The following is a 27,137-nucleotide window of genomic DNA, read 5'->3' as shown; positions in this document are numbered from 1 at the left end:
TGCCATTCTGATCAAAATTCCACCGGTATTTTTCAAAGATATGGAGCAAATAATCCAAAAATTTGTATAGAATCAGAAGAGACCTCAAATCACTAAGGAAATGTTGAAAAACAAAAATAAAACTGGGGGCATCACGTTACCTGATTTCAAGCTTTATTACAAAGCTGTAATCACCAAGATAGCATGTACTGGCATAAAAACAGACATATAGACCAGTGGAAGAGAGTAGAGGGCCCAGATATGGACCCTCAACTCTATGGTCAATTAATCTTCGACAAAACAGGAAAAAATATACAGTGGAAAAAAGACAGTCTCTTCAATAAATGGTGCTGGGAAAACTGGGCAGCTATATGTAGAAGAATGAAACTCGACCATTCTCTTTCACTGTAAACAAAGATAAACTCAAAAGGATAAAAGACCTCAATGTGATGTAGCAAATGGCAAGATTTCAGGAATCCATCAGAATTCTAGAGGAGAACATAGGCTATAATCTCTTCGATATCAGCCATATCTTCTTTCAAGATATGTCTCCAAAGGCAAAGGAAACAAAAGCGAAAATAAACTATTGGGACTTCATCAAAATCAAAAGCTTCTGCGCAGCAAAGGAAACAGTCAAGGAAACTAAGAGGCAACCCACGTAATGGGAGAAGATATTTGCAAATAACAGTACAGACAAAAGGTTGATATCCAAGATCTATAAAGAACTCCTCAAACTCAACACACATAAAACACAATTATATAAAAAATGGGCAGAAGATATGAACAGACACTTCTCCAATGAAGAATACAAATGGCTATCAGACACATGAAAAAATGTTCATCATCACTAGCCATCAGGGAGATTCAAATTAAAACCACATTGAGATATCATCTTACACCAGTTAGAATGGCCAAAATTAACAAGACTGGAAACAACATGTGTTAGAGGGGATGTGGAGAAAGGGAAACCCTCTTACACTGTTGATGGGAATGCAAGTTGGTGCAGCCTCTTTGGAGAACAGTTTGGAGATTCCTCAAGAGATTAAAAATAGAACTTCCCTATGACCCTGCAATTGCACTCCTGGGTATTTACCACAAAGATACAGATGTAGTGAAAAGAAGGGTCATCTGTACCCCAATGTTTATAGCAGCAATGGCCACGGTCACCAAACTGTGGAAAGAACCAAGATTCCCTTCAATGGACGAATGGATAAGGAAGATGTGGTCCATATACACTATGGAGTATTATGTCTCCATCAGAAAGGATGAATACCCAACTTTTGTAGCAACATGGATGGGGCTGGAAGAGATTATGCTGAGTGAAATAATTCAAGCAGAGTCAATTATCATATGGTTTCAGTTATTTGTGGAGCATAACAAATAGCATGGAGGACATGGGGTGTTAGAGAGGAGAAGGGAGTTGGGGGAAATTGAAAGGGGAGGTGAACCATGAGAGACTATGGACTCTGAAAAACAATCTGAAGGTTTTGAAGGGGCGGGGGGTGGGAGGTCTGGTACCAGGTGGTGGGTATTATAGAGGGCACGGATTGCATGGAGCACTGGGTGTGGTGAAAAAATAATGAATACTGTTATGCTGAAAATAAATAAAAAATAAATGTAAAAATATTCCATATATCACCTGGTGCTTATGACAGTGAACTTTTTAATCCTACTTAATCCTATTTAATCATCTATTTAACTCATACCCTCCCCACCTCCCCCCTGGCAACCACCAGTTCTTTTCCCTATAATTAAAAGTCTGTTTCTTCATTTTTCTCTCTTTCTTTCTCCCTTTCCCTTGATCACTTGTTTTGTTTCTTAAATTCTACATATGAGTAAAATCACATGGTATTTGTCTTTCTTGGACTGAGTTATTTTACTTAACATTATGCTCTCAAGCTTCTTCCATGCATTGCAAATGACAAGATTTCACCTTTTTATGGCTAAATAATAATCCATTGTATATTTATACCACATATTCTTTATCCATTTATCAATTGATGGACACTTGGGCTGCTTTCATATCTTGGGTATTGTAAATAATGCTGCTATGCACATGCAGGTCTATTTATCTCTTCATATTAGTATTTTTTAAAAAGATTTTATTTATTTATTTGAAAAAAGGAGATCACAAGTAGGCAGAGAGGCAGGCAGAGAGAGAGGAAGGGAAGCAGGCTCCCTGCTGAGCAGAGAGCTGGATGCGGGACTCAATTCCAGGACCCTGAGATCCTGATCCGAGCCGAAGGCAGCGGCTTAACCTACTGAGCCACCCAGGCACCCTTCATATTAGTATTTTTCTATTCTTTGGTAAATATCTAGTAGTCTGTTGCTTGATTTTAGGATACTTCTATTTTTAACTCTTTAAGGAACCTCCATACTATTTTCCAGAGTGGCTGCACAAGTTTGTATTCCCACGAACAGTGCAAGAGGGCTCCTTTTTCTCTACATCCTCACCAACATCTTTTGTTTCTTGTGTTGTTCATTTTATCTATTCTGACAGGTGCAAGGTGATATTTCATTGTAGTTTTGATTTATGTTTCCCTGACCATCAGTGATCTTGAGCATCTTCTCATGTTTCTGTTAGCCATCTATATATTTTCTTTGAAGAAATGTCTGTTAATGTCTTCCGACCAATTTTTTTTGGAGTATTTTTTTTTTTTTGGTGTGAGTTTTATAAGTTCTTTATATATTTTGGATACTAACCCTTTATCAGATGTGTCATTTGCAACATCTTCTCCGATTGTGAAGGTTATTTTTTTTTTTATTGTTTCCTTTGCTATCCAGAAGTTTTTTATTTTGCTGTAGTCCCAATAGTTTACTCTTGTTTTTGTTTCCCTTGCTTCAAGAGACATGTCTGGAAAAAAGTTGCTATGGCCAATGTCAAAGGTGTTACCCACAGTGTTTTTTTCTAGGATTTTAATGGTTTCATGTCTTATATTTCAGTCTTTAATCTATTTTGAAATCATTTTTATGTATAGTGTAAGAAAGTAGTCCAGTTTCATTTTCTGCATTTTGCTGTCCAGTTTTCCCAGCACTATTTGTTGAAAAGACTGTCCTTTTCCCCATTGGATATTCTTTCCTTCTTTGCCAAGATTAATTGGTCATATAGTTGTTGGTTTATTTCTGGGTTTTTTGTCTAGTCCATTGATCTATTAAATATGAGTAGTACTAAGGCTCTATTATCCCCCAGATCAATATTAGACAGGAAACTAAGGATATATAAATTATAAATCCAATTTTACTTATAATGCACTGGGTAATTTTTGTTTTGTTTTGTTTTATCTTCTTTATGGGAGAACTATGGCATGCATGCATTTTATGTACTTCTCTATAAAGTAAATAAGTTCATTTTAGATTGAAACATTTGAGTTAATCTAAAAAACATGAGAATCTTGAATTAGAGGCTTATAGAAATCATTAAACTATTGATTTAAATCTGTTCATCATACATTTTTGCTATGTAGCCAATCAACACATGATATTATAAAAGGAAAAATTTTATGTAGAGGTAAACATTATAAATTGTGCACTCAATTAGGTCAGCCAAAACAAGCAAACAATACTTATAGCTGAGTTACATGTTTTTATATGAAGAAACATGGAGTAAATTCTATGCTAAGAAACTCTGAGTCAACTCAGAGCTAGTTGGCTAAAATTCTAAAAGAATTAATTTGTTGGCAAAACTAAATGAATTGTGATAAAGCTAAAGACAAATCTCAAGATTAAGCAACAGTGAAATGAGAAAGAGAAGGGAAAAGAGGAGACAGAATAAAGAACATGAGTCAGTTTGAAAATACGTTTTTACTAACACAGCATTAAAAAACCATGTCTGCTCAAAACAGTTATTTTTCTTAAGTGTTAAAGTAAAGCTATTTTGAAGTTGAAATTTGTTTTATATTTTATAATTTATAATAATAATACTACTAATAGTTTATTGATCACTTACTCTGAGTCAGGTATTGCGTTAATTTCTTTCTAGACGTTACTTCACTAAGTCCTCCCAAGGATCTTTTGAGGCTGGTATAATTATCTTGAGACACTTCCAGACACAGCATCAAGGCTGAAAAAGTTTATGTTAGTGGTTTGTGATAACACAGCTAGAAAATTCAGGTTAAGTATTTAAACCAAAGTTTTACTACAAAACCCACTCCTAAATATTATATTCATAGCAGCTGATTTTAACATGAGAAAAACAATTTCACCGTCTCCTAGGTTTGTTTACCCACATTACAAAGAACACACAATTTTCAAAGGATCAGGAAGTATAGGTATTACAAGCTTTCACTTGGAGGTTTCCAAATAATCAGCATGGTATTTGCCATAGAAAGAAAGAATGTGGAGCACATACACATGGTAGACATTGATCTATCTATATGGCTAGAGTACCTTTATGTGCATGCATGTGTGTGTGTGTCTCCTTTTGTATGCTTGGTGATGTTGGCAAGTATTTCTCCCTCATCATCAATGTTTTGATTTCTGGGGATCAGTATCTTTCAGGCAGATTTCCGGATGCATAGGTTTTGGAAAACATTTCATAATCATGTTATATCTTATAGTATATATGTAATGATGAACAGGTAAAGCCTGAGTGAGGAGGTGGAGATAGTTTGAGAGGGCTTTCTTCTATGAGGAAAACTTTTGGACAGCCATAAATAATATAGAATAAATGGTATGATGCTATATACACTGTGATAATTTTTATGGTATATAATTTGGAGTTATCTGTATTTCAAACAATCATCACCTGTAACATGTTTAAAATTTTTTTTTGCCATGTTAAGACCTATATTACAAAATTACACAGAATTTTCATTCTCTTAGTTTGAAGGAATTCAGTAAGAAAAAAAATTAAAAAAATACATTTGTCTTATATTTCCTGTGGCAAAATAACTGTACTTCAATTTATATTCTATTAAGCATAGTAAATTAATCGCAGCTGTTTGCAATGACCTTTTATAATCCGTAGAGAGACAGAATTTCAGTGGAACTTGGAATCACAGAATTGAAATATTTCTTTGGCTTTTACTCCATTCGATACTATGAGACCTCCCAGCACTCTAATATTCCACACACATCTGAATTTGCTGACACCGTTTCACACATGATTGCATGTGGAGTTGGACATTCTTTTTTTTTTTTAAATCACACTTCATGATGTCTATTGTTGCAAAGAAAAATGGGAATGATGATATCTAAGCACTGCAAATAAATTGTAACTCTTGACTCTACAGTCGCTCCAGACTGACACACCTTATTTGGGCATTAATATTGGACATTCCAGCTCTAAGGTGCTGCAGGCATTTTCATATAATTCTGTGTTTCAAAAGTGCCTTTACTCCTTAATACCAGTCTCTGCAACACTTTTACCTTGTACTATCAATGCTTTGTAAATATTCTAAAGAAAGTTTTTTTCAGCTATCTACTCTCTTATATCCTCACACATGAGTCTGTAGTGTAGGAGCTGAAGCCAATGGAATCACCAACAGTGAACTTAGATCACCCCCAGATGGCCAGTGCCTGTTTTTCTGGGGAGATCTGTTTCAATTGAGGCTTCTCTGTTCCCCTTGCACACTGACACTTGACAGTCTTGCTGGCAGACTTTCCATGCAAACATAACCCTTCTTCTCATCATCATGTTGAACATATCAGAGGAATAGCAAGTGAGTAAGAAGGAATTCCTCCTATTTGACTGCCTTTGGGTTTTGAAATAGTTTTTTCCTGTCTTCAGACTGGAACTACACCATCATCTCTCCTGTATCTCTGCCTTGCTAATTATAAACCTTAAAATGTAGTCTCCATAATCATCTTGTGAACCAATTACTTACAGTATATTAATTAGTATTTGTATTCTTTATATATATTAGAGAGAGAGAGAAAGCTAAAAGAACCCATTGTCTTTATTTGTAGATACCCAAAATGAAAGCATATACCTGAGTTATATAAACTGCATAAAATATTATTTCAAAATGTATTTCAAATAAGATATTTTAACTGATATAAGAACTCTGACATTCTAATTTCACTAAGTGAATTGTATTCTCTGTGTTATACCAAGAAAACTTCAGAATCTCATTTTTATTTAACGTAGTCACAGTTTTCTTCCTGTTTTTGAAAATTAGTGTAGCAAATACAGCCATTTCCAACTATTTAACCTCTTACACTAAATTAAGAAATTACAGTTTGATAGATACACCCTTAGTGATAAATTTGTTCCATTACCATACTTTGTATTCCCAATGTGGCTTAACAGATTTGTGATTCATTCTAAAACATATTCTGCCAATCTCTGTCAAAGTAAATTAAAACAAAACAAAATAAAACAACCTCTCATCCTTTTGCTATGTAATTAACCTCATAGTTGGTCAGACTTGGTTCTGGAATCTGCTACAAACTCCTTACAGGTCTGAAGGAAATGAGGGTTGGTAGGATTTGATGAGTAGTTAAAATTTTTATCTCCCTAAAAGATAAATTATCAAAGCCAGCATTCTATGGTCTTTATACAAAGCAGGATTAGACTCATTAGATAGTAAGAAATTGCTTCTACAGCAGGGGAACATCAGCAGCGATAAGGGATTTCACACACTCCGATTCACCCAAATTTATGATAGCTTCCTCTTTCAATATGCAGATTCTCACTCTTTTCCAATCAGTTTGCCAATTTGCATATCAGAAATCTGAGACTGTGAGGTTAACTTACTTCCTATTACTGTAAGCCATTGACTCTAATTCAGTATTTTGTTTTCAATTTCATCAGTCCAGCATGACAATTTTACAAATGTCATAGAAGATTTATGATGCTATGACTATGTCTTGAATGAATAACTTAAAATCATCAGCTTGATATTTTCTGGGTTGAAGCTCCCCATTGCAGTCAGAAGTCCAGCCTAGAGCTGATTAAAAATATGAATCAGAATAAAATGCATATTTTAGAATATAGGAAATATATGTTCACATGAATATACATGAAATATATTCTAAAGTAAGATACAGAAATTTCAAATCACTGAGGGAAGATTAACAATTTAATAAACAAATGATTTTAGGATAATTAATCTGCACTTTCAACAAGATAGTGACTAAACTAAATTTATTTTGTATACCATGCAAAAATGAAATCTAGACATATTAAAGGGCTAAGTGCAAAAAATAGAAGTAGAAAATACAGAAAAAACAGAATAGTTTAATTTTATTTTTGGAATGAGAGAACTTTTTCTAAAGAAGAGGAAAAATTCAAAAGTGTTTGATAAACTGATATTGATTACATGAAAATATAAACTTTTATATGACAACATGTAGAATAGAAAATATGAAGACAAGTTTCAAGTTGATATATAAACAAAATAAATATTACAAAAGATTTGTATCTTTATAGTATAAGGTTATAGTAATCATTTAGAAAAATATAACCAATTTAATGGGAAAATGGGCAAAAACTGTAAATAGCACAGAAAATTAATGCAAGTGAACAAATGAACACGTGAAAGGGAAACCAATTTCATTAGTAGTTAGCAATATTCAAGTTCAAAAAAATGGAATAGTTTTTTCTTTTAACTGATCTTATTGGTAAACACTGAAGAATTTTATAATAATCATGAATTTTTTCCAGAAGTATAAACTGGTACAATTTAAAGGGAAGCAAAGTGTAAATATAAAAAATCAGCAAATCTGTTTTCCATATGTTTCTTACAGAAAATTTTGCTCACATGCACATGGATAGGTGAGTATGTATGGTAAGGAGTATTTTAAGAAAAACAAAACAAAACAAAAAAATAGAACACATGCTCATACATATAATACATCATTTATGTGTGTGTTTATGTGTGTATGCTTGGGGAGAGAGAGAATTGAGAAAGGAATTCTTCAAATAAAGTATTTGCCCTATCTGTCTGTAAGCTTATAATGAAGTTGTGAAATTTGGAGCTCCAGGAGCTGTCTTTGACCACGAACTGATCTTAAGAATGGAATCTGATATTAGGATACTTGAGTAGAAATGCAGAAAGAGTATGCCCAGTGACAGTGGAGTGATCTTAACTATTTTGGATTCACCAAGTCTTTAGTATTTACAATGAAGTCACAAAGGGAGTCATTGGATTATTGTAGCTTTTGTGTAGCATCTGCTCTCCACAAAGAGGGTGAACGAATCCTGCTTTGCTCAGGATAGGACCAGTTCACACTTGTTTTCTATGTTCTCTCATATAAAATTATTATTATTTTAATATCTGGGGACACCACAAGTTGACAGCTGACTTCCATCAACTTTTACAGTTTGGGAAGCCTAAAAGTAGACCAGCCATCCTCCACCTTGCCCAAGCCCCAGCCCCCATGTTGCCACTCATGGAAGTTCCAAGTTGCCACTCATGGAAGAAGTTTATCACCTAACCATAGAAGAAACTCAAGACAACTAATTAATACTTTATTCTAAAACATGATGAGCAACCAAATATTGACAGACATACTCATAAAGCCATCAACTGCAGAGAAAAGGACCCAAAAGACAAAAAGAAAGTTCATCCCTGCAGGAAACAATAATGGAAAGAATTTAAAAATTAAAAATAATAAAAACTCTCTGAGACAAGTGAACAAATGGATGAGGCTTCTTTACACTACCAGGTTTTCAAGTTGTCTTTTCACTGTCTCTCCAATATAAACTGAAAGCTGAGGATCAGTAGGCATTTGACCTGTGACCCTCAGGGATCTTACTGCCAGATTGCTGTAATGAATGTGGAGTCTTTGCTTCAGTGGGCAGACTTGCAGTTCCTCTTCCCACAGTGCCCTTTCACAGGCACTCAAGAAGATCCAAATCAGTTTCTTCAGACTTTGGACACTTTAACTTGGATTTTCAGATCTCTTGTAAAGTACCTCATATCCAGCCCTCCTTTTCCACCCTAACATATTAAAATAAGTAGAAAATGAATAGAATCTGGTTAATGTTTTTCTTATATTCGACATACAAACTTTATATTTACTCTTGTTTCCCTCTCCTCAAGTCTCACTTTAATGCCCTTGTCAGGAAATATCATAGTAAAGTATAGAGTAGTATCTAAGAATGATTGATTTTTTTTGGCTTCTAATTAAACCCACATTGGATTGATACTATTGGTGGCAAAGTATAGACTGGAAAAAGAACATGTTTCAAAGGAAAGGCAGTACTTAAAAAAGTTGGCTTGGGACCAGTGATTTTAAACTTATAACGCTGTCAGTATCTTTATTCTCCCTTTAGCACTTACCAAGATATTTTGAAATATTTTAATATCTATCATTTCAATCTAAAGTAGCATCATATTTTGAGTTACATATACTTAAAATCTATTTTATGTCATTCCAAAAATATATACTTTGCACATGTACTTTATTTAAGTGATTTAGAAAAGGCTGACTTTTTCCATGTCATTTTGTGCTTTTAATTCTATTTTATGAATGTTTACTTTTAATATTCTCTCTTTTTTCCCCTTAGGCCCATGTTGCTGAGTTTATTGCTGAATATGATTTCCTCTGTTTATATAAATTCTCAATTCACATATCTACATTTTGTTATTCTTTCTTCCTCTTCTGTGTCCTGCATGACTCCATCCTCCCCGTACCTTCCATGCTTTCACTCCTCCACCAAAATCTCAAGCTAATATATGACTCAGCAATGAAACTATACCCATTTACTATTTTTACTATTAATAATAAATTTGAAAACAAAAATATATTTAGATGAAACAACTTTATATAGAGCTCACACAAACATAATGTACAATATCAAACTGTGTATAATTGCTGGGGGCCTGGGTGGCTCAGTGGGTTAAAGCCTCTGCCTTCGGCTCAGGTCATGATCCCAGCATCCTGGAATCGAGCCCCACGTCGGGCTCTTTGCTCAGCAGGGAGTCTGCTTCCCCCTCTCTCTCTCTCTGCCTGCCTCTCTGCCTACTTGTGATCTCTGTCAAATAAATTAAAAAAAAAAAAAAACAGAACTGTGTATATTTGAAAACAAGGCTTGAGAAATCACATTAAAAATGTTAGTTTTCTATAGAGTTTTCTCTTCTTCAGTAAACATAGTAAATAAAATCTCTAACAGGCAAATATGTGGCTATTATTTTTAGTTAAAAAATTAAAAAAATTATGTAATGGTCTGAAGTTTTGTAAGAACAGGAGAGAACATTTTTTTTAAAGATTTTATTTATTTATTTGATAGATAGAGATGACAAGTAGGCAGAGAGGCAGGCAGAGAGAGAAAGTGGGGAAAGCAGGCTCCCTGCTGAGGAGGGAGCCTGATGTGGGGCTCTATGCTAGAAATTGCCTTTTTTTTCTTTTATTTAGATGTAACCCTAGCTTTGATTTTGTTTTCCTTGACCATAATCAATAGTTCTGTGGTGTCTACAGGCTGGTAGGATTTCTTTGGCTGAGAATCAGTGACCTCTGGTTCTATACTTATTTCCTGGCCATACTTATTTTTCAATTCTTGGCACACTGTTTTTCAAATATTCCTTTGATAATGTCATTTGTCACATTTACTTTCCATCTGACAGTTTACCTAATCTCCTTTATTCAAACTTCAGCCATGTCTATCTCCATAATAAATCTTCCCTTACCATGTACATTTATTATTTTCATTTGAACTGTGATAATTTATTCACTAATTTATAGGTAACTGGCATTTTTGATGTTCCCAAATGCCATGGTACATTTCAATACATATTGTAAATGTTCCTTAACAGGGGCACCTGGGTGGCTCAGTGGGTTAAAGCCTCTGCTTTCGGCTCAGGTCATGATCCCAGGGTCCTGGGATTGAGTCCCACATCGGGCTCTCTGCTCAGCAGGGAGCCTGCTTGCCTTCCTCTCTCTCTGCCTTCCTCTCTCTCTGCCTGCCTCTCTGCCTACATATGATCTCTGTCTGTCAAATAAATAAATAAAAATCTTTAAAAAAAATGTTCCTTAACACTTCTTAATAGCTTAAAAAATTCTCAATAAATATTCTTGAATGAAAATCCATGGATCTATTACATTCATCTAAAAATTGAATATATATACTGACATACAGCATCAATTCTCTGTAATTATCTAGTTCTAGATAAACATAACATAACCATAATCATCTTTGTACTTATTATGCTAAGGAAGCACTTCAGATTTAATAGAATTGTGTTCATATTTATATTAGCTTCACAGTCTTATTAAAATATGCATAGGAAACCAGTATGAAGGTTATAGTTCTTTGCTTTGATTCTAATAACAGCAAAATTCCTTGTAAGAACTGAATCTATAAAACTTCCTGAGATTTTTTTCAGAAAAAAGATAAGATTTTTTTAAATGGGAATTCATATTAAATGTGAAGAAGGCAGTAGAGCTTAAGATTTGAACATGCTTGAATAAATCTGTTGATTAAGTAGATTTTTATGGGAAATATTGTAAGTATATAGTATGTATGACTAGAATGTTGCAAGAGTAACTATAAATGGCCCCATTCACATAGATTGTGATGAGAGTAGATTACTTAATGTTGTACAGTATCTAGCCAGGAAAAATAGACACAGAAGTCCTGTATATATCACATCTCAGCACATTATGTATCAACATTCTTTTTTTCTAAGTTGATGGAAGTTAACCTATTTAGCACAGTAAAATCCAATACAATATAAAATATTTTCTTTCTACATATATGAATAGCTTGTGCATATCAAACCAAATAACATGAAACATGTGAACAAAACATTATTTATTTAAGAGATATATACACAAATATTTATAAAAGTTATATGGTAAATTTAGAACATTCTTTTACTTTGTAAAAAATAGTTTTGAATAGCTAGAAGCCACTTTTAAAAAATCTAATTAAGAAAATGTTTTAATATATTCCCTTTCCATTGAATTTAAACTGAATTAATCTAATACAGTTAATATTTAGGATGTGGCAAGTATTTTTGCATTTTTTATAGAAGATAACATACAATAAGATCCATTAGTCTTAAAATTATAGTTTGATCAAAAATTAATTTCTGATATTCAAGAACTATCCATCATATCCTATCCCAGTTACTGTTTACCTAAACCCTGACTCCTCCCAACAAACCCCAGCAGAGATAACTATTCTGACTTTATCACCATCAAGTTTTTTTCTCTTTTTTGAAAATTATCATATGTGTATAGTGAATAATTTTTGTGCCTACTTTTCACAAAACATAATTGCTGTGTTTCATTCTTATGTTCACTTGCATAATTCATTCCTTGTTATTTCTGTGTAATATCCAATTATATGTATACATAATTTATTCTTTTTTCCCTTTTAAAAATTTTTTTTTTAAATTTTAGTTATTTGACAGACAGAGATCTCAAGTAGGCAGAGAGGCAGGCAGAGAGAGAGAGAGAAGGAAGCAGGCTCCCCACGGAGCAGAGAATCCAATGTTGGGCTTGATCCCAGGACCCTGGGATCATGACCTGAGCTGAAGGCAGAGGCTTTAAGCCACTGAGCCATCCAGGTGCCCCTCTTTTTTCCCTTTTTTTAAAGTGAATATGAAAATTAGAACTACTAGAAAAAAATATAAACATCAAAGAGCTATGCTCTTTCAATGACACTAAGAATAAATATGGTTTTTTATAATGTAATGCAAATATTCAGTATAATTATCTTCATTTTTCAGTTTGATGACTGAAATTTTACATGTCTCTTAAAGCTGAGAAATTAGTTTGTTCTATAGTGCCTTTCCATAAAACCTGATGATGACAAAATTAATCCATCTCACATATATGAAGTACAGAAGAATGTGTGTGTGTGGGTGGGGTTTTGTGTGTGTGTGTGTGTTGATGACCTATGAAGTAAAAACCAAATCAGGTATATAATCTATTTCATAGTCTGTAGGTATTAAACATATTGAACATATAATGCTAAGATATAGTAATCTTCACTGGCTCTGTTCTCCTCATGGGTGAAATTATTGCTATGTCTTTTAATCTAAATTCTACAGCATGTCTATACTAACACTTTACTAACACACCACTTTTCTTTCATTATTCTAATTACTTTATTTGACCCAACTTTTCATGTGAAATTAACATAGCAAGATCACCAATGTTGCAAGAAGGAACTATGAACTCACCTCCTCTTGCTCACTCCAAAAGCCTTATATTATCTTAAAGTTTTATCAACAAAGCCTAATAAATCACATTATTTTTTAATAATTATTAGTAAACAGGTGGCCCCAACTTTGTGGACAGAAGGCAAAATTGTTTTTCACTACAGTACTCACTTTATTGTGAATGCATATTCTCTTAACTTACATTCACTACGTATGGTTAACACTTCATTTCACTTTTTTTAGTATGTCAGAAACATATTTCTGAATAAACTTTACAAATTAGAATGCTTCCTTTTGCAACAATTATTATTTATTAATGAAGTGAGTAATTATTGAGGGCTGACTGTTAACCAGGCACCTGTGGCAGAGAGTAGGCAATACAAACCTGAATACATTACAGCCCCCTTTAAGGGGTTCATTACCTTACACATTATTGTAATTTCAAGCATACAGATTGTTGTTGGAAAAGTTCATATTTGCAAATTTTAAGTGATAACCTATCTTTTTATTGAAAAAAAAAAGATGATACGATAACACTTGTATGCAAGTTTATCTTGTCACTGCATGCTACTTGTCCAAGATCATACTAAGAAAAAAAAGTAATGATAACAAAATGAAATAATATTTTCCCTTTTTAAAAATTTTTGGCCTTTTTCACTTCCTATATTTTTAATGAATTAATTACCTGACTCTTAAAATTGTAGGAAAACAGGTAGTGCATATTAACAAAGTTTATTTAATTGATATTATTCTTTTATTCTCTATTCATTTTTATTTAATGGTATGATGAGTATAGAATATAGAAAGAAAGAGGAAAGTATTGGGTAGACTATAGGTGCTTTCCAGAAATGAAGAGAAAAAGACAAACTTTCCATTGTGAATCAGATGATTCCTTTATTTCGTTTTCTGTATTCATCAATCATGCAAAGTATAAGTTGTATAATAAAACTTGTAAGTACACTAAGATATTAACATTGATCAGGTGTGTATAATAATTTCTTTACTGCAACTATTTTTCATTCCACTGGATATACATGAATGTATAATTTCTAACACCCTGATTCTTATAAATCCTTGTAAATTTGGTGATGCTTATAAAATATTTCAAAAGTGACTCAAAGCAAATATGAATTATACTACATTATTTTCATTCTTTGTATGTACAGTTGTTCCTTATTATTCATGGATTCATACTTACAGATTTGTCATTCAGTAACCCCTAAATCAGTATTTCTGGGTCATTCACCGACATGCACAGAGCAGTGAAAAATTTGATTCATCCAATGTGCACATTCCCAGATGAGATCAAAGTGACACTCTGCCTTGTTATCTCAGCCCTTCTACTTAGACAAATATTCTTTTCATTCTATATAACACACTTTTTTTTTTTAGATTTACTTATTTATTAGAGAGAGAGAGAGAGAGCGCACACATGGCCAGAGGGAGGGGCAAAAGGAGGGGGAGAGAGGGTCCTAGAGCAGACTTCCCTGTGAGCAAAGAGCCCAGTACAGAGCTCAATCCCAGGACATTGAGATCATGACCTGAGCTCAAATCAAGAGTTGTACGCTTAACCTACTGAGCCACCCAGGTGCCCCTAGCACACTTTTTTTTCTTTCTTTTGTGTTTGTATTTTGTTAGTGATTTCACTTTTAAAATGGCCCCCAAGCACAGTGATGAAGTGATGCCTAGAGTTCCAAAGCACAAGAAGTATCTTACAGAGAAGATAAGTGATAGGTAAACTTCATTCAGGCTTTATTTATACTGGTGTTGACCATGAGTTCAATCAGTAATAGGGTATATCCAGATAAAAGAAAAGCAAACTTGTATATCTGTATGTGAGGCCACTCCACAAGTATTAAATAACATCTATAATGTGGAAGTTATGAAAAAAGAAGCTAAATTATAGATTCATGAGATGATGGCTCATAATAAAGGTGCTTTTAGACAGCATTGTTGTAAGACTGAAAGCCAAAGAAATTTACAGTCACTTTACCCAGGATCACAAAATTGTTAAATGCTTCTCGGCTAGTGCTGGCTGACATGTATATTTTAAGAGATTATATGGCTAAAAAAGTGTTTAACTTAGAATCTCAGATCAAGAAGCTTAACCAAAAAAAAAAAAATGGAAAGAAAAAAAACTACTAGTTATAAAGGTAGAGAGTTACATATAACAGCACATTTTAAATGCTGATGGGATTTGAGATTGATTTGTTTGACAGAAATGTTGGCAAACAAATCTGTGTAACACACAAGGTCTCTAAAACCTCTGAATTTAAATCATTCCAATACTATGCAAATAATGATTTATAAGAAATATGTATTAAATAAGATGCTCTTTAATAGAAACATACATAAAAAAGCTTATCGGTTTATCAATTGACAAAAATATTATGGCTAAAAGGAACCTAAACTTGTTATTTTCCTAGGATCAATGATTGTGTATTTGCTAAGACAGAATCAATTTAATAGAATGTAACTCCTGTGAATAATGGGAATCAAATACACTCTTTTCAGTGGCCACCAAATAGCCCACTTTGTAAGTGGAGTATAAACACTACTATAGACTGAATGTTTCTGTCTCCTCAAAATTCATATGGTGAAACCTAATCCGTAATGTGATCATATTTGGAAATAGAACATTTGGGAGATAATTAGGTCATGAGAGTGGAGCCCAGACTCCAGAGAGCTCCCCTGTACCTCCCTCCCTATGAAAAAAAAAAATAAATAAATAAAATAAAAGACAGCCCTCTATGAACCAGGAAGCTGGTTCTCATTAGAAAATTAATCTTCCAGCACTTTGACCTTGGACTTCACAGCCTCCAGCACTACTAGAAATATCTTTTTTTATATAAGTTACTCAGATACTGTTTATAGATTTTGTAATAGCAGCCTCAACAGGCTAAGACAAAAATTAGTACTGAGAAGTAGGGTCCTGCTGTAACATACTTAAAAATGTTGAAGTGGGTTTGTAACTGGGTAACTGGTAGAAGCTGGAAGAGTTTTAGGTGCGTGTTATAAATGGAAACATTAAAGATGATTCTGGTGAAAGATCAGAAAGAGAGAAAGCCTCAAACTTCTCAAAGGATAAATAAATAGATAATTATGAACAGAATGTTGGTAGAAATATTGATGGTAAGAGTTATTCTGATGAGGTCTCATATGAAAAGGAATAACAAGTTATTGGAAAACTGGAGAAGAGACAATCCTTGTTATAAAGTAGTATAGAAGTTGGCTGATTTGTGTTCATGTTCTAATTTTTTAGAGAAGGTAGACTTTGTAGGCAATGAAATTGGGTATTTAGCTGAGGAGAATTCTCAGCTAAGTGTTAAAAGAATGTCCTGATTCCTCATAACTGCTTATTATAAAAGAAAGAAGAAAGAAATGATTTGGAGATAGAATTTTTAAGCAAAAAGAAACCAGAATTTATAGATTTGAAAAATTCTCAGCCTATCCATATTGCAAAAAATCAGAAAGTATGTTTGGGAAAGAATACTAAAGGTGTGGCCAAATGACCTATGATAAGGAGATTAATGAAGTTATAAAACATGGACTTAAATGGCTATCCCAGCAGAAGACAGGAGTTAATCTTCAAGGCAAGGAAAGAAAGACCCCTGACTACGACCCAGAGGTCATCAAGGTTGCCACACCCACCATAAGCCCAGGAAAGAGTACTATTTAAAGCATGAGGCTGTCTCTCTGGTACAGGTGGGTCAGGAAGTTCTTGCCTAGTGTCTGAAGAGTGAGGTGGGAACCCCTTAGGAAAACTGCAACATAGGTTACAGTCAGCAGTGGCAAGAACTGAGTAAGGCCCTGGAAGAGAGTCCCAGTGTGGGTAGCACCCCATCAAGCTATGGGGATAAATTTATACCCCAGTGGGTCCAGAATACAGAGAATTGAGCCAAACAGGATTATTATTGAGTCTTAAGGTCTAATGGAATTTTGCCAGTTATGTTTGGGACTTGCCTGAGACCCATCACTCCTTTCTTCTTTCCTATTTCTTTCTTTTAGGAATGGAAATACCTATCCCATGCCTGTCCCACATTGTATTTTGGAAGCACATAACTTGTTTGGTTTCACAGGTTCATAGCTGGGGAGGAATTTTGCCTCAAGATAAATCATAACTCATACTATCTATATATGATTTAGAGGATGTTTAGATGAGACTTTGGAGTTTTGACTTTTTTTAATACTTTATTTATTTGACAGACAGAGATCACAAGTAGGCAGAGAGGCAGGCAGAGAGAAAGGAGGAAGCAGACTCCCCGATGCGGGGCTCGATCCCACGACCCTGGGATCATGACCTGAGCCGAAGGCAAGGCTTTAACCCACTGAGCCACCCAGGCGCCCCTGGAGTTTTGACTTTTAAAGTTGATGTTAGAAAAAGTTAAGACTTTTGAAACTGTTGGGATGAAATTAATATATTTTGCATGAGAGCAGGGCATGGGTAGAATGTTATAGAATGAATATTTGAGTCTCTGCAAAACTCATATGTTGAAAATTAATTCCAGTGAGATGGTATTAGGAAGTGGGATCATTGCGAGTTCATTAGGTCATGAGGATGGAACCCTCATGAATGGTATTAGTGTCCTTATAGAAGAGTACCATGAGGTGCACCTGGGTGACTCAGTTTGTTAAGCATCTGCCTTTGGCGCATGTCATGATTTCAGGGACCTAGATCAAGCTCTAAATCGGGAGGGAGTCTGCTTCTCCCCCTGCCTATCCCCATCACTTGTTCTATCTTTTCAAATAAATGATAAAAATCTTAAAACCAAAAAAAAAAAAAAAAGAGGAAAAGAGGACCAAGAGAACTTCTTTGCCTCTTCTTCAGAGAGAAGTCAGAGAGAAATAAAGTCCTCACCAGACACTAGATCTGCTAGCACCTTGATTTTGGACTTCCCTACTCCCAGAATTGTGAGATATTCATTGTCTATAAGTCACCCTGCCCATGGTATTCCATTACATAGACAAATGGACTAAAACAACAGCTGATAAAATCTTTGTTCTGTATTTCCAGCACTTTGACCATACTGGTCACTTCATGATAATGTTCTCTGGGTGCCGCTTCCAGTTGGCGAACGGGAGAAGAATTAGGCACAGACAAGTCAGCTGGAAGAGATTGGGAGCAGGGGACAACAGTCGAAAAGACTGCTGCCACGAGCAACTCCACAGTCTCGCTTTTATTATACAGAAACAGTAACCAACCGAAGAGTCGATGAAGGTCAAACATTAGTCCTATGCCTTGGAGGTAAAGAAGAAGGAGGGCAGAATATGTCTGTACAAGTAGTATAAAGTTTATAGTTGAACAAGCACGTTCAAAGGACTTATAAAGTAGCCACAGGTGCTCTCCACAGGGAAAGAGGTGATCAACAAGGAGGACGTCGTGGGGCTGGAGCAGCTCACCCAGGGCATGGACATCCAGTGGATGCATGTTCCTGGTCATTCAGGATTTGTAGGCAATGAAGCAGGCAGCGTTCCACCCTGAGCAAGCCGGGCATCCCCAGCTGCTCAGCTTCAGGGCCATATATCGTCCTCTCCCCCAGAGGCCTGTTGCAGTATCTGGTTTTCTTAAGGCTTGTATCTAAATGTGCTTAGTAACTAGTAAAATGGACTCTGAAAAACAATCGGAGGGGTTTGAAGTGGCGGTGGGGTGGGAGGTTGGGGTACCAGGTGGTGGGTATTAGAGAGGGCACGGATTGCATAGAGCATTGGGTGTGGTGAAAAAATAATGAATACTGTTTTTCTGAAAATAAATTAATATAAATAAATAAATAAATAAATAAATAAATAAATAAATAAATTTATTTCCCGGGGGTTATATTTTAAGTAATACATTGTGCTGAGGGGCAGTTGCATCTGGGATCTTCATCTTTAGGCCTATCGTGCTTTGTTCTCATCCACCCTCCCACCTTTAAAAATCTCAGTTCTGGTCTTACTTTTTTATTTATGATCAAGGAGTATAACTGAATCCCATTTGTTAATTTTGGTACTGAATATATACCATTTCTGAATAGCATTGAATAAGATTGGGAATGGCAATAGTATATGCTAAAGTAACTATAGTTATTAAAGTAACTTAAAAACTAAAACAAAGCAGAGATGCCTTTTATTTCTTTTATGTAACATGCTTTACATGTAAAAGGGGTCAGGCAACTATAGCTTATACACCAAATGAAGTCTACCACCTTTTCTTTAATAAAGTTTTATTAGAATAAAGCTATACCATTTATTTATGTATTATTTATGTCTGCTTTTGCAATACTAATACTGAGCTGTATACTTAGAAATCTTATTGCCCTTAAAACCTAAAATACTTACGATTTGATGCTTCATAGAAAAAGTTTGCTGATCTCTGACAGGATTACATTAAATAAGAATGTATTTCACAACTCTCTTTAATTTGGTGTATATATAATCATTTATTTCTTTTTTTTAAGATTTTATTTATTTATTTGACAGACAGAGATCACAAGTAGGCAGAGAAGCAGGCAGAGAGAGAGGAGGAAGCAGGTTCCCTGCTGAGCAGAGAGCCCGATGCAGGACTCGATTCCAGGACCCTGGGATCATGACCTGAGCTGAAGGCAGAGGTTTTAACCCACTGAGCTACCGAGGTGCCTCTAATCATTCATTTCTTATTCTAATCTATTTATTTAGGTACTTTTAGTAGTTGTATCAGTAGTACTGTCTTCAACCTAAGATATTTATAAAAAGTGTGTTAAAAGGGATTTCAAGTATAACTATATCTAATTTTCAGTATTCCTATAAGTAGATGGAATAAATATAAAATAGTATTAAAGTGTCAGTACAAAATCTCGATTTTCCTTTAATTTAATCAACTTTATAGCCCTAAATTATTCCTTAGCATTCTTTATTTTCTTCCCCTGGGTAGCATGGTGACTTTGAACAAGGAACATAACCTATCTAAGCCTGAATAAAATAAAGTGTTATCTACTGATTGTTACTATTGTAAGTGTGAGAAGAGTTTTTAGTACATGACAGAGTATTATAAATGATTGCCATTATTATCACCGTTCTATATTCTGAGCTTGAGCTCTGGGTCATAATTCCAATGTTTAATTCTTAAGTGCTCCACTTAAACAAGTCAATTATCATATATTTCTAGTGCTATGTAGTAAATTACCGCCCCAAAATTAATGGCTTAAAACAATAAACACTTTTTATCTCACATTTCGGGTGGGTCTGGCTCAGGGTTTCTATAAGGTTGCAGTTAAGGTGTCAATTAAGTTTGTGCTTATCTGAAGGCTTAACTGTGGCCAGAGGATTCACTTCCATGAATGTTCTATTCATGGTGTTGGCAGGAGGCCTCAGTTTTTGGCTCTCTGTTGGCTAGAGGCCTCAGGTCCTCAGCAATGGCCTCTTCTCAGGACTACTTGAGAGTTTACACAACACAATAGCTGTCTTCCTTTAGAGCAAGTGATCTGACAGAGAGATCAAATGGGAAGAGACACGTTTTATATGAAGGAATCTCATAAATCAATACTGTACTTTAATCACATTCCCTTTATATTGACGAAGACACTAAGTCTGACCCACACTCCAGCCCATGGGGGAACGGGGTTCTACCTCTTGAAGGAAGGAGTGCCAATGAACATGTGGATGTACATTAAATTGCCATACTCAACTTGCCTTAATTTCTTCATCTGTAAAATGAAGATAAATAATAGTAAAGTGATTAAATATTGTTTTGAGATTAAAAATACTGGTTACTTTAAAAAGAGCCTCATGCATGGTAAACAGTCTATATATTAGCTAATATTTGCTTTGTATATAATTATACTCTTTTTACAGAATGTTGAGAATCACTGGTATCTATCATTTACAATTTATACTTATTTAATCATACAACTTATCTGAAATTTAGATTTTATTTTCTTTCTTTGGGAGAAAATTTTCCTCTTAGGTTCAATTATTGATATTGTGAAGACAAATTTGTCCTGCTTTGGTTTCTTACATGTAAGAATTGATACACATTTTCCTTTACCAAAATGCTGCTTAATTTGATTCTTTGTTAGTGACCAGCTATGTATCCTATGTTGTATATGATATAAGTAGATTGCTTATCAAAAAGTAATCATAGCCATATTTCTGTATTTATAGCTAAGATAAACAGAAGCCATTATGCAAGAATACAGAACTGTCTATTTTGTTCTTTCTTTGAAACTAGAAGATGACTTTTAATTTTTTTACAGTTGACATATAACATTAATACTAGATTCAGGTGTACAATATAATGATTAGGTACATCCATCTTCTATGTTCTATAATTAATATTTCTCTGTTTTGTAATTATTTTTGTGATTATTTTTTTAATTTCTGAAGTTTTACTATACCTCCTTGGATTCAGAGTATGGCAAACTACAGTATTTCTTGTCATAGATTATTTCATCAGGTATAATGCTTCTTTGGACTGATTACAAAATTATGCATGTACTCATACACAAGGCAGGCAAGTCACATTGTCCTCCATCCTCCTCCATTAGGCATAAGAACTGTTGAATATATATCCATTTAAAATGCAGTTTTGGGGAGATGCCACAACTTATTTAATTGCTTAACACTCTTTGTTGGATTTGGTTTTGGCCCCAAGGTCCAAATATAAGAATATAATCAATGTCTATAAAATTTATATCAAGTATGATTTGGTGAGTAGAAAAGTTTTTTATTATGATGGAGAAAAATTGAAACCAGATATCACAGTTTATAATTTGTAACAGTTCTCAGCTTTAACCTCCTTTTCTCTGGGGAAATTTCTCTGACTCCCTTAGAATGGACAAGGTTTCTTTGTGTTTGATCTCATGGCACTCTATTCTTATCAGAGCACTTACCACACACTACTGTACTTGAAGCTTGTATTGTCTGAATTTCAGTAAAGGCTCTCCATGATATGCTGGGAGGCACAGTTAGATCCTTTGCACACTACTGTATTTTCAGCATTTTTTCATCATAATCTTTGTGATTAAGTAAGAAAAGTTAGGATGATGTTTACAGTATGGGTGGGAAGAATTTGATTTCCTAGGATCTCCCCTCCTTCCACCCACACCCTGACCACCCAAAAATGTTTAGTAGGCTCTGGCTAGGATTCTGGAAGAATTTAAATGAATGAATAGAACATGAAAACATAATTAATAAATAGTGGGATTTGGGATTATTACCATTAGTAAATTCTGTTCTGTTGATGTTGGCAGCAAGAAATTGAATACTAGGGATGCCTGGGTGGCTCAGTTGGTTAAGCAGCTGCCTTCGGCTCCAGTCATGATCCCAGGGTCTTGGGATCAAGTCCCACATTGGGCTTCTTGCTTGGCAGAGAGCCTGATTCCCTCTCTCCCTCTGCTTGCCACTATGCCTGCTTGTGCTCTCTGTCAAGTGATTGAATGGAATCTTGAAAAAAAACTGATTACTAAACTCTACTGCAACTCTTGCCACTATCAAAAACAAGGTAGTGGAATATGTGCAACAGAGGTACAGCTAATTGTACTCTTTCTCTTTGTATATTATATTCATAAGTGTCTTTCTATAGGATTATAATCAGCCTATAAATTGGAGTTGAAGTAGACATTAGCTTGGCAAAATCATTTTGTGTTAAACTGCTCAGAACTTTCCAGAGAGTAAGCACTAATTGTTAATAAAACTTAATAACTATAGCTAGTATTCAATATCCACTATATGTCAGGCACTGTATTTGGTATTTTACAAATGCTATCACATATAATCCACACAACTATGCCATAATGCAATGGAGATGCTACCTTGAAATTAGATTTGGATTCAAATCATGAGTTTGCCACTTATACATACCGGTGTGGTCATGAGCAAGTTAGATACTGTCTTTAAGTATCAGTTTGTTTATCTGCAGAATAAATATTGTTTTTATGTATCTATTCATCATGCACTAATAATTGGTAGTAATTTTTATTATATTGGTGTATAGAGAGAGAGCTAGCCAGCAGCAGAGATTGTGCTACATTCCTCCATAGCTTGTATACATAGTAGTTTTTCCTCTTATGTATGTCTGTATATATGTATCTATTGAGGTATAATTGACATACCTTTATTAATTTCAGGTGTACAACATAATGATTCCTTATTTGTATATATTGCCAAATGATCACCATAGTAGGTCTAGTTAACATTGTCTCCATATGTAGTTATAGTATATGCCAGTTGTAAACATATTTTATTTCCTTGTTTTCATTTTAAATCATCCATGGTATGGCAAACATTCTTTCATTTCAATTTCAATAGCATATCGTTGCTATTCCTAACCTTGAGAAAGCATACCCACTTTGTATACTTCTGTATGGGCCTTTGTGGGTGTATGGACTCTTTGTGTTAATAAAAACATATCTAAACATTTGGAAAGCACCTTCTGTTTTTTAAAGAAAGATACAGTAGAAGACCATAATGGTTTGTAAACACTTGCCTCTCCCTAGGTTATCCAATGAATAATAAGTACCCTAAATATTTTAATATAGATACTTGTGGTCCCCTGAAGTAGTTCAAACTACCCTTCAGGTTAGACTTCTTTAAAGAATCACTTATATGAATTGCCATAAATAAAATCCATATCTTAATGGTTCTTACAGAAATCAGTTCAAGTTTTTTCACTGAAGACAATTTAATTATCAATTTTTTCTTTTTATTTCAAATGTATGCTTACTTTTGGTATGAAATATATCTTCTGAGACAGTAACTTATCACTACTACCTAGAATTTAAATCATTTAAGCACAAAAATGTAGAGTATAAATTTGTCAGTTTAGATACTACGAAGAAGAAACTCAGTGCACATCATGATTTCCAAGCATTTAAATAAAACAGAACTTAGAATTTTGAAATTCTGCAAGAATTTTAAGAATTGTAACTCATATTTTTAAAGGACTGACCTATATTTAGTACTCTCTATGCAAAATAAATAATAAACTTATTCTCATAGATTTTAGAGTTGATGAGACATCTCTTGTGGATGAAATCACATGCCATATGTATTTAATGTACTTCATATATTTTTCTAAATACCTTCTATAAATTATACTCTCAAATTAAACTGGACATAGCAGGATATTACAAAAAATCCACTTAAACTGACCAGAAATTGATATGAAGTTCAAAAGTTATGTAAAAGTAAATCATTGAACATACTTTTTTTTAAGTAATATACAACTATATATTTTAAACCATTTAGTAACTTCATTTTAAGATTCTATCATTATCTCTAATTTACCTACAAAACCCCATCGTGAAAAACTATTAACTAACTTAAATTAATTCAAGAAACAATGTATGCTGGTTTTCTAATAAAGTTAAGTTATGCAACTCAGTAGATTTTCTGTGAAGAGAATGAGCTCCAACATCTTATTAGACTTGTAAATGTAAATTTTAAATGGAAACATTCTTTTGAATATGAGAGCAGTTTATAGCCTTATCCTGGCACAAAGTAACATAATAAACTGTTAGAATTTTAATTTAAAGCAAAGTTTAAAGGTTATTGTGGTTTGCCAAGATTATCCTTCATAAAAATTTCTTGAATGTTTATTTGTCAACAACTTATGTGATTATCCTAAATTAATATGAAACCAAAAATGAACCCAACATTCTCAAATACTTTTGGAAAGCAAGAAACTATTTTTCATCAAGCTTTAATGGCTATGCCAATAAAATAAAGGAATCTGAATTAAATAAGGAGACTGGGGAAGGGTAACGAGGAGAAAGCAAGTCAGCTTTTGCGGTAAGAACTGCTATTAGAAATTTAAAGAGACATTTTCTCTCTAGGTTTTTAAAAAACTTTATGAGAGTGAGACTAATGGTGCTTCTTTGCTCTGAAGAGTTTATCACTGATAATAATTTTACTTTGGAGAAAATGTTACACACTTTGATATTTCTTTATCTTTTAGAACAAAAATTTTGTGTTAGAGACCACATTTTTTCAAGCGTACTTTTATTATGCATCAGCATTATAAGTGAGAGATTAAGTCAAGTGAGAGAGGATAACTCAAATATCTCCTTTTCTAAGCACAAACCAAAATCAGTAGCATGTGTCTCTTTCTAAAACTCAGATCTTTCAGAAGTCAGCATGGCTCATTTGTGTGTGTGTTGAGGCACATATATGTGACAGACATATGGCCTACAATGTTCTGAAAACTATACTAAGTTTTGTGAGAATTTCCAAGACAACAGATACAATACCTTGTGTGCCAAACGATCAAGAATTGTGAAATAATATGTGTGACCAGCTATCACATCAACTAAAATGTGAAATGCATCCTGTTGCTACTTCAGCCTGATAGAAGAAGTATCAGAATGTACCACTTTTACTTCAGACCTAAGGGAGCATGGGGTACAAAACAAAACAAAACAAAACAAAACAAAGAAACAGAGCAACTGTGCATTCCTCCCTTTCTGTGTACAGGAAAGACAGAATTAAGCAATCATCTGATGGTTGTGATGCCTTTATATATATTAATACAAGTCAAAATCTGACTTCAAAAGCTACTTGGATTAATAGGAGAAGTAATTAAGACAAGACAAAAGATATGAGTTTATATTTCAAGCTGAATCACCCTCTCTTTTTCTCTCTTCTCAGTTTGTGAAAATTAGGAAAGAAACACTGTTCTCTCTAACGTAGCATTATTATTTATGTGGCTGAATTGCTTCAAGATTAAAGAAATCCACCTGAGATAGATACCTAACAGTAACAACTAAAGTCATTGTCTGATATTAATAGATTTTTATGAGGCCATTGATTTAATAACAGCTTTTCAAGGAAAGGCATGCATCCAGACTTTAGAGCATTTCAATTTTGCAAAAGTCACTTATATTTTATTATTATTACATTGTGTGGTGTGTCACACACACTTCAGGGGTTAATACAGATTGAATTGGAAAAACAAAAACAAATTTTGAAACTAAAACTCTGAAAACTAATGAGTGCCTTTCGGATTATTGAGAAATTACTGCTGTGTTTATATGGGTTTTGTATTGAGTATATTGAGTTTATATGACTTTTGTACTGAATATTGAGTAATAAGGATGAATTAAAATTAATAAAATGAAGTACAAAAGCCCTTATGAATTATAATATTTTTACCTCGCAGTCTGTGTTAAGCATGTAGACAAAGACCATGGCAGCAAATTCCTTGTATGAGCTCTAATATTTTATCAGTAAAAACAATTAAGACACATATAATTTATTCTCCTTTTCCCATATATACATTTGGGTCTGGATCTTTTAACTTATACCAAAACAGCCTTTGTAGTGAAGAAACTGTTAAAGTGGGAAAAGTTTTCCAGAATGTAAAGCAGATAAAAGCAAACCTGCTCTGATTAAAGTCTATTTTAAATATTCAGAACATTACTTACTTTGCTCTCCAGAAACCCTCCTTCACCACTGTAACCAGGGTTGTTGTATCTTTAGAACCCTTTTAATTTACTAACTAGTGGGATTCTTGGGTGGCTCAGTCAGTACAGTGTCCAACTCCTGTTCTCAGGTCTTGATCTCAAGGTTGTGAGTTCAAGTTCCCCGCTGGGCATGGAGCCCACTTAAAAAAAAAATACTACCAAAAAAAATAACACCCATTTCTTTCTCTTTCCACATATCCAAATGATTTGGCATGGCAGAAGAACCTATTGGAATACATTAACAAACTCTTTCAGTAATGTCGACGGCATTTGATATGTATATAAGAAACCAGCAGCTGGACCTTTGTGTCTATTTGGCATAGGCTTTAAATTCTGGAATACTTAAAATTTCATGAAATTTAGGGGAAAAAAAAGAAGTAACTGTGGGAGAGTATCTAGGTCTTTTCCTAGATTATCATTTTTAGAGAGTTTTGCATAGATGTCTTGAAACCGTTTTGTAAATTTTGCCTTCCAGAAGGATAAGATATTGTAAATTTTTCACACCAACTCTGCTTTCATTAACTCTTTAAATATGTGAGAAAACACTTCAGTAAAGATGTGTTTGAGGGCTATGACTTAAAATGTAGGTACTAACTGGTAAAAATATTTTTTCATTGTTCTGCACATGGCCATAATCACAACATTCAAACATTGCCCACCTGAATGCTACTTGTGAAGAATTTAAAGAAAG

The sequence above is a fragment of the Mustela putorius genome, unplaced genomic scaffold (assembly GCF_011764305.1).
Source record: "Mustela putorius furo isolate JIRA1106 unplaced genomic scaffold, ASM1176430v1.1 tig00003866_pilon_pilon_pilon, whole genome shotgun sequence".
NCBI lineage: Eukaryota > Metazoa > Chordata > Mammalia > Carnivora > Mustelidae > Mustela > Mustela putorius.
The sequence above is the reverse complement of the archived record's forward strand: the minus strand, read 5'-3'. Positions refer to the sequence as shown.